This window comes from Coregonus clupeaformis, unplaced genomic scaffold (assembly GCF_020615455.1).
Source record: "Coregonus clupeaformis isolate EN_2021a unplaced genomic scaffold, ASM2061545v1 scaf0052, whole genome shotgun sequence".
NCBI classification, from domain to species: Eukaryota; Metazoa; Chordata; class Actinopteri; order Salmoniformes; family Salmonidae; genus Coregonus; species Coregonus clupeaformis.
Genome location: NW_025533507.1, coordinates 683,010 through 700,578, shown reverse-complemented (window position 1 = coordinate 700,578; position 17,569 = coordinate 683,010). Strand labels below are relative to the sequence as shown.

The window sequence follows — 17,569 nt, the reverse complement described above, 5'->3', positions numbered from 1 at the left end:
TAGCAGCCTATTTAATACTAGATGAGGGGTAGGGAATCTGCCAAGCTGGTAGATGTTATAGAAACATGTTCAGCTCTCTCTCAGCTCTCTCTTTTCTCTTGATGTTATAGAAACATGTTCATCTTGCTATATGTTTAATGAGCCTGTTTTTAGACATGCTGTATGTGAAGGTTTAATGCTTTTTTTCTGTTAGCAGCATTTTCTCACCTTAAAACAACACTTCCTCTCTTTCTATCTCTCCTTCTCTCTCGCTCTCTCGCTCCATCTTTCACTCTCTCTAAGATGCATAATGACAGTAGGATTTATTAAATGCATTAGGGTTAGTGTTAATGCATTAGTGAGGGCCAAATATTATTGTAACCAGAACCCTTCCATTTCTTCCATTATAACAACACATTAACCCTTACTTCCTCGCTCACTTCTTCAGTGGCATGTATTCATGGATGCCAAAGGAAGCCAGCTTCCCCAAAAAATTAACCAAGAAAAAAATTACGTATATATATATTTATCTTTCGTCTCTCTGTGTTTCATAATTTTCCTTCAATTTGCAAGAGGCTGGATATATCTCACAGGAGAAAGCATCCGAGCGAGCGAAACAGAGCCCTTCTGTCTCTCTATGTGTACCTCATCCATCTGATGCTGTCTGGTTCAAACGGGTATGACATTGTTGCCGCCCGTAGCATTGAAGGTAAGGGAAGCCAGCGACCATCTGGCCTCTCTTGACAAAAAAAGTATAACAAATTTGACAATCAGCATTGAGCTAAACTGAGCAAGTAATGCGCATTCACGTCGCAACAGAGGACGCGATCAAACTATGTGACGCGACTATGGTCTGATATCAACACCTGCATCAAGACAGAACAAGGCTTGTAGCTGGCTATTTCCACCGAAACCACTTATGTAACATCATACACTCGGCCATAAGGGCAAGACAAGTGCATGCCACAACGGCACAGTGGAACGACTGCCACCATGAGGATGCAGATGTGGACGGAGAGGAAGGGGATGAGTCTGGAGTGGACTGTAAGAGCACAGGGCGTGACAGCCTGGTGTTTCTGGTGGATGCTTCCAAGGAGATGTTCACCAAGGGGGGAGGATGGAGGATGGAGAGCCATGAGAACCATGCAGTGTATCCGCAGCGTCTACACCAGTAAGATCATCAGCACTGACAAGGACCTGGTGGCTCTAGTGTTCTACGGGACGGAACAGAGCAAGAACCCCAGGAACAGTTTCAAGCATGTCTATATCTACCATGACCTGGACTCACCTGGTGCCCGTCGGGTGCAGGACGTGGACGTCTAGAAGGGTGCCCAGGTGGCAGCGGAGACCATGGGCAGTGGGTATACCAACCTAGGCGAGGCCCTGTGGTGCTGCTCCAACCTCTACAGTGACATCAAGCTTCGGCTCTCCCACAAACGCCTCATGATCCTCACCTGCCGAGACATGCCACACGGGGGCGACAGCGAGCACGACCACCAGGCCCACACCAAGGCTAGCGACCTCAAAGAGACTGGTGTAGTGATAGACCTGATGCATCTGATGAAGCCAGGTGGGTTCGACATCTCGCTCTTCTTCTGCGACGTGGTGAGCCCCCCCCCCCCCAGGACGAGGCTGAGGTGGGCCTGCAGATGAAGCCTTGTGGGAAATTGGAGGACCTCCAGAAGAGGGTCAGAACCAAGGAGGAAGAAGAGATCGGTCGCAAGGTTGAATCTGTGTCTTGGGGAAGGGATGAACATGGCGGTGGGTGTGTACATCACGGCCCTACAGGCCAAGAAGCCTAACGCCATCAAGCTCTACAGAGACAACAACGAGCCCGTCTGCACTAAGACACGACTCTACCACCCACAGACGGGCAGCCTGCTGCTCCCCAGCGACACCAAGAAGGCTCAGGTGTATGCAGGCAGGCAGATAGTGATGGAGAAAGACGAGGTGGATGTGATAAAGACGTTTTCTGACCAGGGTCTGGAGCTGATTGGGTTCAAGCCCATGGAGCGTCTCAAACTGCACCACCACCTCAGATCTGCTGTCTTCATCTACCCAGAGGAGGAAATGGTCACAGTGAGTGCCTGTGTTTTCACAGCTTTGCTGCGCAGATGTAGTGAGAGGAACGTGTTCGCTCTGTGTAAATACACACAGATTCGTAACTCTCCCCCGTGCTTCTTAGCGCTGGTGCCCCAAAGAGAGGAGGTGGATGAGGGCCAGGCTCAGATTGCAGCTCCAGGCTTCCATGGCATCTTCCTGCCCTACGCGGATGACATCCGTACCCTGGACACTCCTCAGCTCCCCACGGCCTCCGACGCCCAGGTGGACAAGATGAAGGAGATGGTACACAAGCTACGCTTCAAATACAGGAGTGATGCGTTTGAGAACCCAGTCCTCCAGCAACACTACAGGAACCTGGAAGCCTTGGCTTTAGATCTCATGGCCCCGGAGCACGTAGAGGACCACACCATGCCCAATGTGAATTTGATGGACCAGCGTCTTGGTTCCCTGGCTCAGGAGTTCAGAGATCTGGTGTACCCTGCTGACTACAACCCAGAGGGCAAGACTGCACCCAAACGCAAACCAGCTGAGGCGGCAGGCAGCGCAGAGAAGAAGCCCAAGGTGGAGATGTCTGAGGACGAGCTGAGGGGTCACATACAGAAAGGCACCCTGGGTAAGCTGACGGTGCCCGTGCTGAAGGACGCCTGTAAGCAGTTCGGGGTGAAGGTCACAGGGACCAAGAAACAGAAGCTAATAGACGCCCTGACTGCAAAGCTCACGAAATGAGACTTAGATGTCAAAATATGTTGACATCTACGCTGTCGATATTCTGGTCAGAGGCACTAGGAAGCAGGATTATTGGTCTGTCTTTGCTTTAGGCTTACATTTCAAGATTTCTAATCTGAGATATAACACAGTACTTCAAATGGGGAAAATATGCAATGTTTCTCATTTGCGTTGCTAGAATAAGAATATTACTTTTTGTTTCTTTACATATTTTAAACTTTGAAATAAAAAATGAAGAGGAACAATTTATATAATTGTCTGTAATTGTCTATAATTGTCTGTAATTGTGTAGCTCAGTTGGTAGAGCATGGCGTTTGCAACGCCAAGGTTGTGGGCGATTCCCACGGGGGGCCAGTATGAAAAAATATATGCACTCACTAACTGTAAGTTGCTCTGGATAAGAGCGTCTGCTAAATGACTAAAATGTAAATGTAAATGTGAATGGTCCTGGCGCACTAAAAAAAAGTGTCAAGGGAAGCCAGCTTGGATTTGGCGTCACTCCAATCAAATCCCATTGAGAGCATATGTCATTGACAGAAAAACTTGAATTGTTGCATCTCGTGTTGTTGTCCTCCAGTGGCTAGCCAGCCAGATTTCCTAAATTAGCCATGGATGGAAACAGGGATTTGGACTTGTTTTACTTAATTCTCCGTGCTGGCCAATGATTATAACAGTGATTCTGATCCAACCATTAATTCATACATTGTTGTGCCCTTGGCCTGAGACGATGGAAGGTCAATATGTCGCTAGATGTAGAAGGCTAATGTTAACTAGCTAACGTTGCCCATGAATGGAAGTTAGGCTAACGAGCAAGCATTTTAGCCAGGTAGCCTAGGATAACAAAAAATAAAAGTGTGTACTGTATGACAGAGTGATACACCGTTACGTCAACATGAAGGAGAGGAGGATGGCATTGCCGTTTCTCTACAAGTAGGGTGAGTCAACATGTTTTTCTACTTGCACGAACGTGCACACACACACACACACACACACACACAGAAATCAGCACCATGGACAGCCACATCATATTTAGCTCACGTTGATTGGGACTAAATTGTTTTTGGTATTGTAGACTAAGCAGAGGTGATTAGATGATGTTGAAATGTTGAAATTTAAATGGTACTGGAATAGTGGAGGCAGCTCCTGTTTTCTTTGCAACCTGCAGTAACTCTCTGTGATTCTAAACCAATAGTTGTTTAGTGGTCCGAAAACGTCGGAAACATTAACTTGCTTGACCATGCTGTAGGTCATGTAACTGTCTGTTACTGTACATGCAATATGCTTTGTGGACTTCACTGGACAGAGGTTGCTCTCTGGTTTTGTGATAAAAAAACAAAGGTGTGGTTGAGTTTATTCTGCCACTGCGTCTTTTTTATTGTCTCTATATATCACGGTTTGAAGACATATGAACTAACAGGTTATAGAGCAAACAACGCAATTATCACAACACAGGTTACTGCAGCGCTGCTGCTCTTCTTTCATCGAACTCTCTCTCTTTAACCTCCGTTCCTTTTACAGCCCCCTTTGTGCGTGTGTGTACGTGTCTGTGTGCGGGTCTCTGTGCAGGAGTGTGTGTGTGTGTGTGTGTGTGTGGGGGGTCGTTTCGAGTGTAAGAGTGGAGAGAGAGAGAGAGAGAGAGAGAGAGAGAGAGAGAGAGAGAGAGAGAGAGAGAGAGAGAGAGAAAGAGAGACACCTGCCTGGGAGTGATTGAGTGTTTCATCTTCCTCATCTCCTCCCTTTCCTTCACCTTCCTCCCATTTCACCCCTCTAACTCCACCCCCTTGTTTCTGTAACCAATCAGGATGAGTCTTTGTGATGACAGACGAACAAACATCAAACATAGGCCAGCTGTGACAACAGATGAGTGTGGAAAAGAGGAGAGGAGGAGGGGAGATAGGAGAGACAGAGAGGATAGGAGAGGAGAGGCAAAGGGGAGAGAGAGGAGAGGAGGAGGGGAGAGAGAGGAGAGGAGGAGGGGAGAGAGAGGAGAGGAGGAGGGGAGAGAGGAGACTTTGAATATAAAGAAAGTGAAGTGGAACAGTCCATATTTTATGAGGAGGTGCTAAAAGATGTGATTTTAGACAGCACCCATCGATCAAACTTTAATGACGAGCTCTGATCCTGCCACTCACAGGCCTCACAGCCGAGAAAAGCACCAGTTTACCAGTGTGTGTGTGTGTGTGCCCCACTTCAATGTGTGTGTGTGTCTGTGTGTGTGTGTCCGACTTCAATGTGTGTGTGTGTCTGTGTGTGTGTGCCCCACTTCAATGTGTGTGTGTGTGTCATCTGTCTTCCCTTCTCCCTCACTTCAGATGGATCTGTTGACAAGACAGTGGTTAGAATATTCATTGCTGTTTCTCTACATTTGAGGTTCCATTTATCCTGCTATGGCCAGGTGTGTATGTGAGTGTTGTGTTACCTGTCTGTGTACGTATCAACAATATGAGTATACAGGGTCCAGAGAGGGTTCAGACCAGCGGCTGTGCTCTGAGTCAGACTGGCCAGTGGCTGTGCTCTGAGTCAGACTGGCCAGCGGCTGTGCTCTGAGTCAGACTGGCCAGCGGCTGTGCTCTGAGTCAGACTGGCCAGCGGCTGTGCTCTGAGTCAGACTGGCCAGCGGCTGTGCTCTGAGTCAGACTGGCCAGCGGCTGTGCGCTGAGTCAGACTGGCCAGCGGCTGTGCTCTGAGTCAGACTGGCCAGCGGCTGTGCTCTGAGTCAGACTGGCCAGCGGCTGTGCTCTGAGTCAGACTGGCCAGCGGCTGTGCTTTGAGTCAGACTGGCCAGCGGCTGTGCGCTGAGTCAGACTGGCCAGTGGCTGTGCGCTGAGTCAGACTGGCCAGTGGCTGAGACAGAGCGAGAGTGAGGGGGAATTGGTTGCATGTGTTAGTGTACTAAAGAGAGAATGACATATGAGTCATGACAACAGGCATATGTTAGCTTCCTTGAAAAGCCATTAAATTGTAAATTGTAATTGTAAGGGGGCTAGAGAGAGGAGAGATAGGTGAGAGAGGGAGGGGACATGGGGTGGACTGGGGTAGAGAGAGAGAGGAAGAGAGAGGATAGTGAGAAAGAAAGGAGGGTTGCATGTGTTAGTGTACTAAAGAGAGAATGACATATGAGTCATGACAACAGGCATATGTTAGCTTCCTAGAAACCTCAACCAACCATACGTCAGGGAGAGAGTGGCATTACATGTGAAAATGCCCAGGGAGGAAAGAGACGGAGAGAATTAGGTTAAAACAGAAAGAAAGACGAGGCTAAATGAAATGTGACAGGTTGGGGACAGAGAGACAGAGAGAACGAGAGTAAGAAGAAACTGCTGTAACAGACAAATGACGAGTTAGAGGTTGGTTTGATCAGCTTTGATGCATTACAGTAGATCAAATGTCTAGTGGATGTCTCGTGTGCCTCTCCAACCCATATAGTTGCAGCCCAGAGTTATTCTTGGTCAGGTAGCGTCATCAGGAAAAACTCCTGGATTTACTTATGGTATACAGATGTAGGATCTTAATTTGAGCCAGTTTGTTACAGCAGAAAAATAATGTTGCAGCAACAGGAAATGTGAATTATTATGTGGATTATAATCAATTGACATTTTTGTAGGGGTTGATACAGTTCTCATTAAGGCAAATCAAGTTAGACATTTCAAAGAGGAAATTACAAACTTTGGACGCCTTTTTAAACCTAAAATATATTACAAGTTTGCATTCCCAGCAACAAAAGAGTGATCAAATTAAGATCCTACATATGTAAGTGCCAGACAGACAGTATATTTAGGCTGTGCACGCCACCGTTTTAGTCAAAATGTTCATAATTCCCTGCTCAGCCAGGTATTTAGTCTGAAAACGCCACCTATACTGTCGCATACAGTGCCTTCAGAAATTATTCACACTCCTCGACTTTTTCCACATTTTGTTGTGTTACCGCCTGAATTTAAAATGGATTACATTGACATTTTTTTTGTCACCGGCCTACACACAATACTCCATACTGTCACAGAGGGAATTATGTTTTTCAATTTTTTTTTCAAATATTCTATATTTTTAAAGCTGAAATGTCTTGAGTCAACTAGTATTCAACTCCTTTGTTATGGCAACCCTAAATACGTTCAGGAGTAAAAATGTGCTTAACAAGTCACATAATAAGTTGCATGGACTTTTAACATGATTTTTGAATGACTACCTCATCTCTGTACCCTACACATATACAGTGGGGGAAAAAAGTATTTAGTCAGCCACCAATTGTGCAAGTTCTCCCACTTAAAAAGATGAGAGAGGCCTGTCATTTTCATCATAGGTACACGTCAACTATGACAGACAAATTGAGAAAAAAAATCCAGAAAATCACATTGTAGGATTTTTAATGAATTTATTTGCAAATTATGGTGGAAAATAAGTATTTGGTCACCTACAAACAAGCAAGATTTCTGGCTCTCACAGACCTGTAACTTCTTCTTTAAGAGGCTCCTCTGTCCTCCACTCGTTACCTGTATTAATGGCACCTGTTTGAACTTGTTATCAGTATAAAAGACACCTGTCCACAACCTCAAAAAGTCACACTCCAAACTCCACTATGGCCAAAACCAAAGAGCTGTCAAAGGACACCAGAAACAGAATTGTAGACCTGCACCAGGCTGGGAAGACTGAATCTGCAATAGGTAAGCAGCTTGGTTTGAAGAAATCAACTGTGGGAGCAATTATTAGGAAATGGAAGACATACAAGACCACTGATAATCTCCCCTCGATCTGGGGCTCCACGCAAGATCTCACCCCGTGGGGTCAAAATGATCACAAGAACGGTGAGCAAAAATCCCAGAACCACACGGGGGGACCTAGTGAATGACCTGCAGAGAGCTGGGACCAAAGTAACAAAGCCTACCATCAGTAACACACTACGCCGCCAGGGACTCAAATCCTGCAGTGACAGACGTGTCCCCCTGCTTAAGCCAGTACATGTCCAGGCCCGTCTGAAGTTTGCTAGAGTGCATTTGGATGATCCAGAAGAGGATTGGGAGAATGTCATATGGTCAGATGAAACCAACTTTTTGGTAAAAACTCAACTCGTCGTGTTTGGAGGACAAAGAATGCTGAGTTGCATCCAAAGAACACCATACCTACTGTGAAGCATGGGGGTGGAAACATCATGCGTTGGGGCTGTTTTTCTGCAAAGGGACCAGGACGACTGATCCGTGTAAAGGAAAGAATGGATGGGGCCATGTATCGTGAGATTTTGAGTGAAAACCTCCTTCCATCAGCAAGGGCATTGAAGATGAAACGTGGCTGGGTCTTTCAGCATGACAATGAGCCCAAACACACCGCCCGGGCAACGAAGGAGTGGCTTCGTAAGAAGCATTTCAAGGTCCTGGAGTGGCCTAGCCAGTCTCCAGATCTCAACCCCATAGAAAATCTTTGGAGGGAGTTGAAAGTCCGTGTTGCCCAGCGACAGCCCCAAAACATCACTGCTCTAGAGGAGATCTGCATGGAAGAATGGGCCAAAATACCAGCAACAGTGTGTGAAAACCTTGTGAAGACTTACAGAAAACGTTTGACCTGTGTCATTGCCAACAAAGGGTATATAACAAAGTATTGAGAAACTTTTGTTATTGACCAAATACTTATTTTCCACCATTATTTCCAAATAAATTCATAAAAAATCCTACAATGTGATTTTCTGGTCTGTCATAGTTGACGTGTACCTATGATGAAAATGACAGGCCTCTCTCATCTTTTTAAGTGGGAGAACTTGCACAATTGGTGGCTGACTAAATACTTTTTTTCCCCACTGTAATTATCTGTGATGAAGTGGTGTTGAAAGAGTCAGGCGCAGGAGGGTAAATCACAGAATAACAGGCTTTAATCCGCAAAACACAGGTTTACGCAGAAATGCGTCAAACACACTCCAGGGCACAAAACAGGCGCACTGGAAAATACAAGGCACACAGGAAAATACTCCCGTCGATACAAAATACACAAGCTCAATAACCTCCACAATAAACAATCACCCACACAGACAAGGAAGCAGAGGGAACACTTATACAATATACAATACTTATACTAATGAGGGAATAAGGACCAGGTGTGTGTGATTGAAGACAAGACAAATGGAGTGATGATAAATGGATCGGCAGTAGCTAGTAAGCCGGTGACGCCGAACGCCAAATCCTGCCCGAACAAGGAGGGGAGGCAGCCTCGGCGGAAGTCGTGACATTATCTGTAAGGTCCCTCAGTCGAGCAGTGAATTTCAAACACAGATTCAACCACAAAGACCAGGGAGGTTTTCCAATGCCTCGCAAAAATGGCAACTATTGGTTGATGGGTAGAAATGTTAAAAGCAGACATTGAATATCCCTTTGAGCATGGTGAAGTTATTACTCTTTGGACAGTGTATCAATACACTCAGTCACTACAAAGATACAGGCGTCCTTCCTAACTCAGTTGCCGGAGAGAAAGGAAACCGCTCAGGGATTTCACCATGAGGCCAATGGTGACTTTAAAACAGTTACAGAGTTTAATGGCTGTGATAGGAGAAAACTGAGGATGGATCAACTACATTGCAGTTACTCCACAATACTAACCTAAATGACAGAGTGAAAAAAAGGAAGCCTGTACAGAATAAAAACATTCCAAAATATGCATCCTGTTTGCAACAACGCACTAAAGTAATACTGCAAAAAAGTCCTGCATATAACAACACATTGCTGAGTACCACTCCTCATATTTTCAAGAATAGTGGTGGCTGCATCATGTTATCGGTATGCATGTAATCGTTAAGGACTAGGGAGTTTTTCAGGAAAAAAAAGAAACAGAACCTGGTTCAGTCTTCTTTCTACCAGACACTGGGAGATAAATTCACCTTTCAGCAGGACAATAACCAAAACACAAGGCCAAAAATCTACACTGGAGTTGCTTACCAAGAAGACAGTGAATGGTCCTGAGTGGCCGAGTTACATTTTTGACTTAAATCTTCTTGAAAATATATGGCAAGACCTGAAAATGGTTGTCTAGCAATGATCGAAAAGAATAATGGGCAAATGTTGCACAATCCAGATGTGGAAAGCTCTTAGAGACTTACCCAGAAAGACTCATAGCTGTAATCACTGCCAAAGGTGCTTCTACAAAGTATTGACTCAGGGGTATGAATACTTAGGCAAATAATGCATTTCTTTATTTTATTTTCAATAATTTTGCTAACAATTCTAAAAACATGTTTTCACTTTGTCTGTGGTGAATGATGGACGGAGTCAGGCGCAGGAGTAAAATAACCGGATGCAGATTTATTCCTTCCAGACACACAATGCGCCTACAACGGCAATCGAAACAGGTACAGGGGAAACAATCCTCCCTGACCAAACACAGTCTCAGAAAATACAATAAATGTAATGACACAGGGGAAAACTAACCCTGGCAAAATAAATGAGAGAGTATCTCAACCGAGCTACTCTCCTCCCACATAGAACAATCACTCACAAAGACAAGGGGGCAGAGGGAACACTTATACACAGACTAATTAGGGGATGAGCACCAGGTGTGTGTGATTGACAAGACAAGACAAGTGGAGTGATGAGAATGGGAGCGGCAGTAGCTAGTAAGCCGGTGGACGACAAACGCCGAAACCTGCCCAAACAAGGAGGGGAGGCAGCCTCGGCGGAAGTCGTGACATTGTCATTATGGGGTATTTCTTTTTTTTTATTCTAGCTGTAACGCAACAAAATGTGGATTAAGTCAAGGGGTGTGAATACTTTCGGAAGGAACTGTACATTACATACTACACATATATCTACACTAAGGGGGGGAGTATGTGGACACCTGCTCGTCGAACATCTCAATCCAAAATCATGGGCATTAATATGGAGTAGGTTCCCCTTTGCTGCTTTAACAGCCTCCACTTTTCAGGGAAGGCTTTCCACTAAATGTTGGAACATTGTTGTGGGGACTTGCTTCCATTCAGCCACAAGAGCATTAGTGAGGTTGGGCACTGATGTTGGGCGATTAGGCCTGGCTCGCAGTTGGCATTCCAATTCATCCCAAAGGTGTTCGATGTGGTTGAGGTCAGGGCTCTGTTCAGGACGGTCAAGTTCTTCTACACCTCGCTTTGTGCATGGGGGCATTGTCATGCTGAAACAGGAAAGGGCCTTCCCCAAACTGTTGCCACAAAGTTGAAAGCACAGAATCGTCTAGAATGTAATTGTATGGTGTAGCGTTAAGATTTCCCTTCACTGGAACTAAGGGGCTTAGCCCGAACCATGAAAAACAGCCCCAGACCATTATTGCTCCTTCACCAAACTTTACAGTTGGCAATATGCATTCAGGCAAGTAGCGTTCTCCTGGCATCCGCCAAACCCAGATTCATCTGTCGGACTGCCAGATGGTTAAGCGTGATTCATCACTCTAGAGAACGCATTTCCACTGCTCCAGAGACCAATGGCGGCGAGCTTTACACCACTCTAGCCGATGCTTGGCATTGCGCATGGTGATCTTAGGCTTGTGTGCGGCTGCTTGGCCATGGAAACCCATTTCATGAAGCTTCCGACTAACAGTTATTGTGCTGACGTTGCTTTCAGTGGCATTTTGGAACTCGGTAGTGAATATTGCAACCGAGGACAGACGATTGTTACGTGCTACGCGCTTCAGCACTCGGCGGTTCCGAGACGTTTCCACTTCACAATAACATCACTTACAGTTTACCGGGGCAGCTCTAGCAGGGCAGAAATTTGACCAACTGACTTGTTGGAAAGGTGGCATCCTATGACAGTGCCACGTTGAAAGTCACTGAGCTCTTCAGTAAGGCCATTCTACTGCCAATGTTTGTCTATGGAGATTGCATGGCTCTGTGCTTGATTTTATGCACCTGTCAGCAACGGGTGTGGTTGAAATAGCCGAATCCACTAATTTGAAGGGTACTTTTGTAGATATAGTTTATTTCACAGCACTTTACCCTCCATTGTTGTGGTAGCTAATGTAGAGGAGTGGATGGAATATAAATTGCTTCTCTCCAACAGAGGGCTGGACATAGTGTGTGTGTGCGTATGTGCGTGTGTGTCTGTGTGTATGGCAGGACCTACTGATATCATAGAATACCATACCATCATAGAATTCCCCAAGTCCCTCAGGGGTTAAAATCACTCTGACAGCAATGAGAGGAAAGAGAGTTAGAGAAATATTGGGCAAAATGAGATAGAGGAAGAGAGCTCAGATATGGAGAAAATCCATTGAGTGGGGAGTAGAATAATGCAAAAAGAGAGAGAAGAGATAAATAGGAAGGGGAAGCTAAAGAGAGAGAGAGAGAGAGAGAGAGAGAGAGAGAGAGAGAGAGAGAGAGAGAGAGAGAGAGAGAGAGAGAGAGAGAGAGAGAGAGAGAGAGAGAGAGAGAGAGAGAGAGAGAGAGAGAGAGAGAGAGAGAGAGAGGTGTTTATAGAACGAGGACAGATAGTGAAAGAGTTAGCAGAGAATAATAGTATTTCTCTCTCCAGTCCTTCGGCAATTACTGATGTAATACCACAGCATAGAAATACTGATCATGGGGTGGAGTGATCACGATAGCCTCTGCTCTCAGATAACAATAAGACAATATTTGAGTTAGCTGATGAACTACAATCAACCATAACATCTTCTAACGACCTGTTTCAAGGCTTCAGTTCTGTGGTTTTGGTGTTATTGTTGTGGAACATTTGGTGCCTCATAATTTGCTGTTTGTAGAACTGTATTCATGTGGCATTTCTCTTAGTGTGTGCATGTGCGTGTGCGTGGGGCTGTGTGTGCGTGTGCTTGCGTATGTGTGTGTGTTGAGCGGCATCCCTGTGAGCTAGAAGCCTGATAATAGCGAGTTAACTCAAGTGGAAGAGGGAGAAAAAGGAAGAAAGTGTTAGCTTTAGCCCTGTGTAGTGAGCACTGCAGTGTTATGTGCTGTCCTCTACCTCTCAAGCATCTCACTCCAAAGCTCACTCACATTTCCTCTCAGTGCCGAGAGGCATGGGGATGGGGATCGCTCCATTATGAATACAGAGCAGAGACAAACCTACAATATGTGAACACACAGACACAAAGAGGGGGGGATGGCTTTGTTACAGAACTGGAGTGGAGAGCTGCGGAGAGAATCAGTACACACATACTCCTCTCCCTTTCCTCTCTGTCAGACTCATCCATATCAGGATCTCTGTCAGACTCTTCCACATCAGGATCTCTGTCAGACTCTTCCACATCAGGATCTCTGTCAGACTCTTCCATATCAGGATCTCTGTCAGACTCTTCCACATCAGGATCTCTGGGGGGTATACAGAAGATAGCCCTATTTGGTGAAAGACCAAGTCCATCTTATGGCAAGAACAGCTCAAATAAGCAAAGAGAAACGACAGTCCATCATTACTTTAAGACATGAAGGTCAGTCAATCCGGAAAATTTCAATAACTTAGAAAGTTTCTTCAAGTGCAGTCGCAAAAATCATCAAGCGCTATGATGAAACTGGCTCTCATGAGGACTGCCACAGGAAAGGAAGACCCAGAGTTACCGTAACTGCACCCAGAGTTAGAGTAACTGCACCTCAGATTGCAGCCCAAATAAATGCTTCACAGAGTTCAAGTAACAGACACATCTCAACATCAACTGTTCAGAGGAGACTGCGTGAATCAGGCCTTCATGGTTGAATTGCTACAAAGAAACCACTACTAAAGGACACCAATAAGAAGAAGAGACTGGCTTGGGCCAAGAAACACGAGCAATGGACATTAGACCCGTGGAAATCTGTCCTTTGGTCTGATGAGTCCAAATTGGAGATTTTTGTTTCCAACCGCCGTGTCTTGGTGAGATGCAGAGTAGGTGAACGGATGATCTCCGCGTTGTGTGGTTCCCACCGTGAAGCATGGAGGAGGAGGTGTTATAGTGTGGGGGTGCTTTGCTGGTGACACTGTCAGTGATTTATTTAGAATTCAAGGCACACTTAACCAGCATGGCCACCACAGCATTCTGCAGCAATACGCCATCCCATCTGGTTTGCACTTAGTGGGACTATCATTTGTTTTTCAACAGGACAATGACCCAAAACACTCCTCCAGGCTGTGTAAGGTCTATTTGACCAAGGAGAGTGATGGAGTGCTGCATCAGATGACCTGGCCTTCCCAATCACCTGACCTCAACCCAATTGAGATGGTTTGGGATGAGTTGGACCGCAGAGTGAAGGAAAAACAGCCAACAAGTGCTCAGCATATGTGGGAACTCCTTCAAGACTGTTGGAAAAGTATTCCTCGTGAAGCTGGTTGATAGAATGTCAAGAGTGGGCAAAGCTGTCATCAATGCAAAGGGTGGCTACTTTGAAGTATCTAAAATATAAAATATATTTTGATTTGTTTAACACTTTTTTGGTGATTCCATATGTGTTATTTCATAGTTTTGATGTCTTCATTATTATTCTACAATGTAGAAAATAGTAAAAATAAAGAAAACCCTTGAATGAGTAGTTGTGCCCAAACTTTTGACTGGTACTGTATATCTGTAAGGTGAGCTGCAAGGAGAGAGATCAGGCACACGCACAGATATAGGACTTCCTGAGCACCTGCACTTTTGCCCTCCTATGAGAAAAGTGCCCTTTCAGATTGGTGATGTTTTTTATTTAACTTCTGGTCTATTTTCTCTCTTGTTATTTACTGTGTACAATACGACACTCATGAGAGAGTGAGCGAGCGAGAAAATGCGAGAAAAGAGATGGGTAGATAAGAGGAGAGAGTATATGATGGTCCTTGCCATTCCCAGCTTCTCTGCTAACTCCGTGAACCTTGGTGAAGCCGGCGGCCCACTAGATTTTGCCAGGGCGCCAGAGGCTCACTTCACATCAATTATTGGGATAGTCCATCTTGGAGTAAGAGATCCATTCAAAACTACAAGCCTCTATGTGATGTCCAAGCCTGTGCCATTTCCAGTTTTAAATCAAAACAAACGCTAGCTAGCTAGCCTCTGGGTTATCGTGACAAAACTAACTGACTTGCTGGTCTTATGAAAATCTTGAATCTATATAAATAATTAGTACTTAGAGAGAGCACCAGCAGTTCCGGATGACTGTGTGATCCCGCTCTCGATAGCCGATGTGAGTAAGACATTTAAACAGGTCAACATTCACAGGGCCGCAGGGCCAGACAGATTACCAGGACATGTACTCAGAGCATGTGCTGACCCACTGCCAAGTGTCTTCACTGACATTTTCAAACTCTCCCTGACCGAGTGTGTAATACCTACATGTTTCAAGCAGACCACCATAGTCTCTGTGCCCAAGAACACTAAGGTAACCTGCCTAAATGACTACTGCCCCGTAGCACTCACGTCTGTAGCCATGAAGTGCTTTGAAAGGCTGGTCATGGGTCACATCAACACCATCATCCCAGAAACCCTAGACCCACTACAATTCACATACCACCCCAAAAGATCCACAAATTACACAATTTCCATTGCACTCCACACTACCCTTTCCCACCTGGACAAAAGGAACACCTACGTGAGAATGCTGTTTGTTGACTACAGCTCAGCATTCAACACCATAGTGCCCTCAAAGCTCATCACTAAGCTAAGGACCCTGGGACTAAACACCTCCCTCTGCAAGTGGGATCCTGGACTTCCTAATGGGCTGCCCCCAGGTGGTAAGGTTAGGCAACAACACATCTGCCACGCTGATCCTCAACACGGGGGCCCCTCAGGGGTGCGTGCTTAGTCCCCTCCTGTACTCCCTGTTCACCCATGACTGTGTGGCCACGCATGACTCCAAACATTAAGTTTGGTGACAACACAACGATGGCAGGCCTGATCACCGACAAGCCTACAGGGAGGAGGTCAGAGACATGGCAGTGTGGTGCCAGGACAAGAACCTCTCCCCCAACGTGAGCAAGACAAAAGAGCTGATCGTGGACTTCAGGTAAAGGGGGGCCAAGCACGCCCCCATTCACATCGGCAGGGCTGTAGTTGAGCGGGTCGAGAGCTTCAAGTTCCTTGGTTTCCACATCACTAACAAACTATCATGGTCCAAACACACCAAGACAGTCATGAAGAGGGCACGACAAGGCCTTTTCCCCCTCAGGAGACTGAAAAGATCTGTCATGGGTCCCCAGATCCTCAGAAATGTCTACAGCTGCACCATCGAGAGCATCCTGACCGGTTGCATCACCGCCTGGTATGGCAACTGCTCGGCATCTGACCGTAAGGCGCTACAGAGGGTAGTGCATACGGCCCAGTACATCCCTGGGGCCAAGCTTCCTGCCATCCAGGATCTCTATACCAAGCGGTGTCAGAGAAATGCCCTAAAAAATGGTCAAAGACTCCAGTCACCCTAGTCATAGACTGTTCTCTCTGCTACCACATGGCAAGCGGTACCGGATCGCCAAGTCTAGGTCCTAAAGGCTCCTTAACAGCTTCTACCCTCAAGCCATTAGACTGCTAAACAGTTCATCATGGCTACCCGGACTATTTGCATTGACCCCCTTTTTGAAGCTCTTTCTACTCGCTGTTTATTATCTATGTGTAACAGGAGGGGGCCTTTCTTTTATCATGATAAGTCCGTTGTTTTGTATCCTGGCTTCGGGACCATCAGTAAAGATCCTTGTTTCACCATCTCTGCCTACTGTCTATCCTGCACCGCACCTGGGTCACATCTCACACCAACCCTTACATCTATGCATGTACATATTACCTCAATTACCTCAACTAACCTGTCCCACCGCACATTGACTCAGTACCGGTACCCCCTGTATATAGCCTTGTTATTTTAATTTTATTGTGTTACTTTTTTTCTTATTTTATTTTATTTTATTTAGAATAATTTTTTGGGGGAAATATTTTCTTACTTACTTTTTAAGAAATTCTGCATTGTTGGTTAAGGTATGTAAGCATTTAACGGTAAGCTGTTGTATTTGGCGCTTGTGACAAAATACAATTTGATTTGATTTGATTACTAAGCTAACAAAATAGAACGTTGATAAAAATAAATGCTATCAAAAAACATCAAATCTATAAAATATTTACACATTTACAGAAGCTCTCTGCCTAAGTGACCTCACAGCGCCATGGCAACCACGGAACCACATTTATAGTCTCAATTAGTATTAGATAGAACATCACGGCCCTGCCCGCCTGTGGGGAAAACAATCTGTGGTTACCTAGGTTACACCATTATCTCACAGCAAAAACATGACCATTTTCAAATGCAATTTTCTTGTTGTCTGCTTGTTTTAGTAAATTACAAACAACATTTAAGAAAAGTACAACATGTCTAAAGATTACTTTTCAACATTGCCTGCTCCCGATCGTTCTCACTACAAAAAAAAAACATAATTGTAGGGCTTCCCTCATGCCCCCTTTCTTGCCGGTGCTAGCAGCCACGTGAGTGAGTGCTAGCTAGCTACCGACCGGAACATTACGATTTTCCACACACATAGCTACAGTGGGGAAAAAAAGTATTTAGTCAGCCACCAATTGTGCAAGTTCTCCCACTTAAAAAGATGAGAGAGGCCTGTAATTTTCATCATAGGTACAAGTCAACTAGGACAGACAAAATGAGGAAAAAAAATCCAGAAAATCACATTGTAGGATTTTTTATGAATTTATTTGCAAATTATGGTGGAAAATAAGTATTTGGTCAATAACAAAAGTTTCTCAATACTTTGTTATATACCCTTTGTTGGCAATGACACAGGTCAAACGTTTTCTGTAAGTCTTCACAAGGTTGTCACACACTGTTGCTGGTATTTTGGCCCATTCCTCCATGCAGATCTCCTCTAGAGCAGTGATGTTTTGGGGCTGTCGCTGGGCAACACAGACTTTCAACTCC

General features: G+C 45.3%; 1 pseudogene; it reads left to right on the top strand.

Annotated features, from left to right (window-relative positions):
• The first annotated feature begins 636 nt into the window (after positions 1-636).
• On the top strand, positions 637-2,769 carry LOC121568136 (annotated as a pseudogene).
• The last annotated feature ends 14,800 nt before the right edge of the window (positions 2,770-17,569 follow it).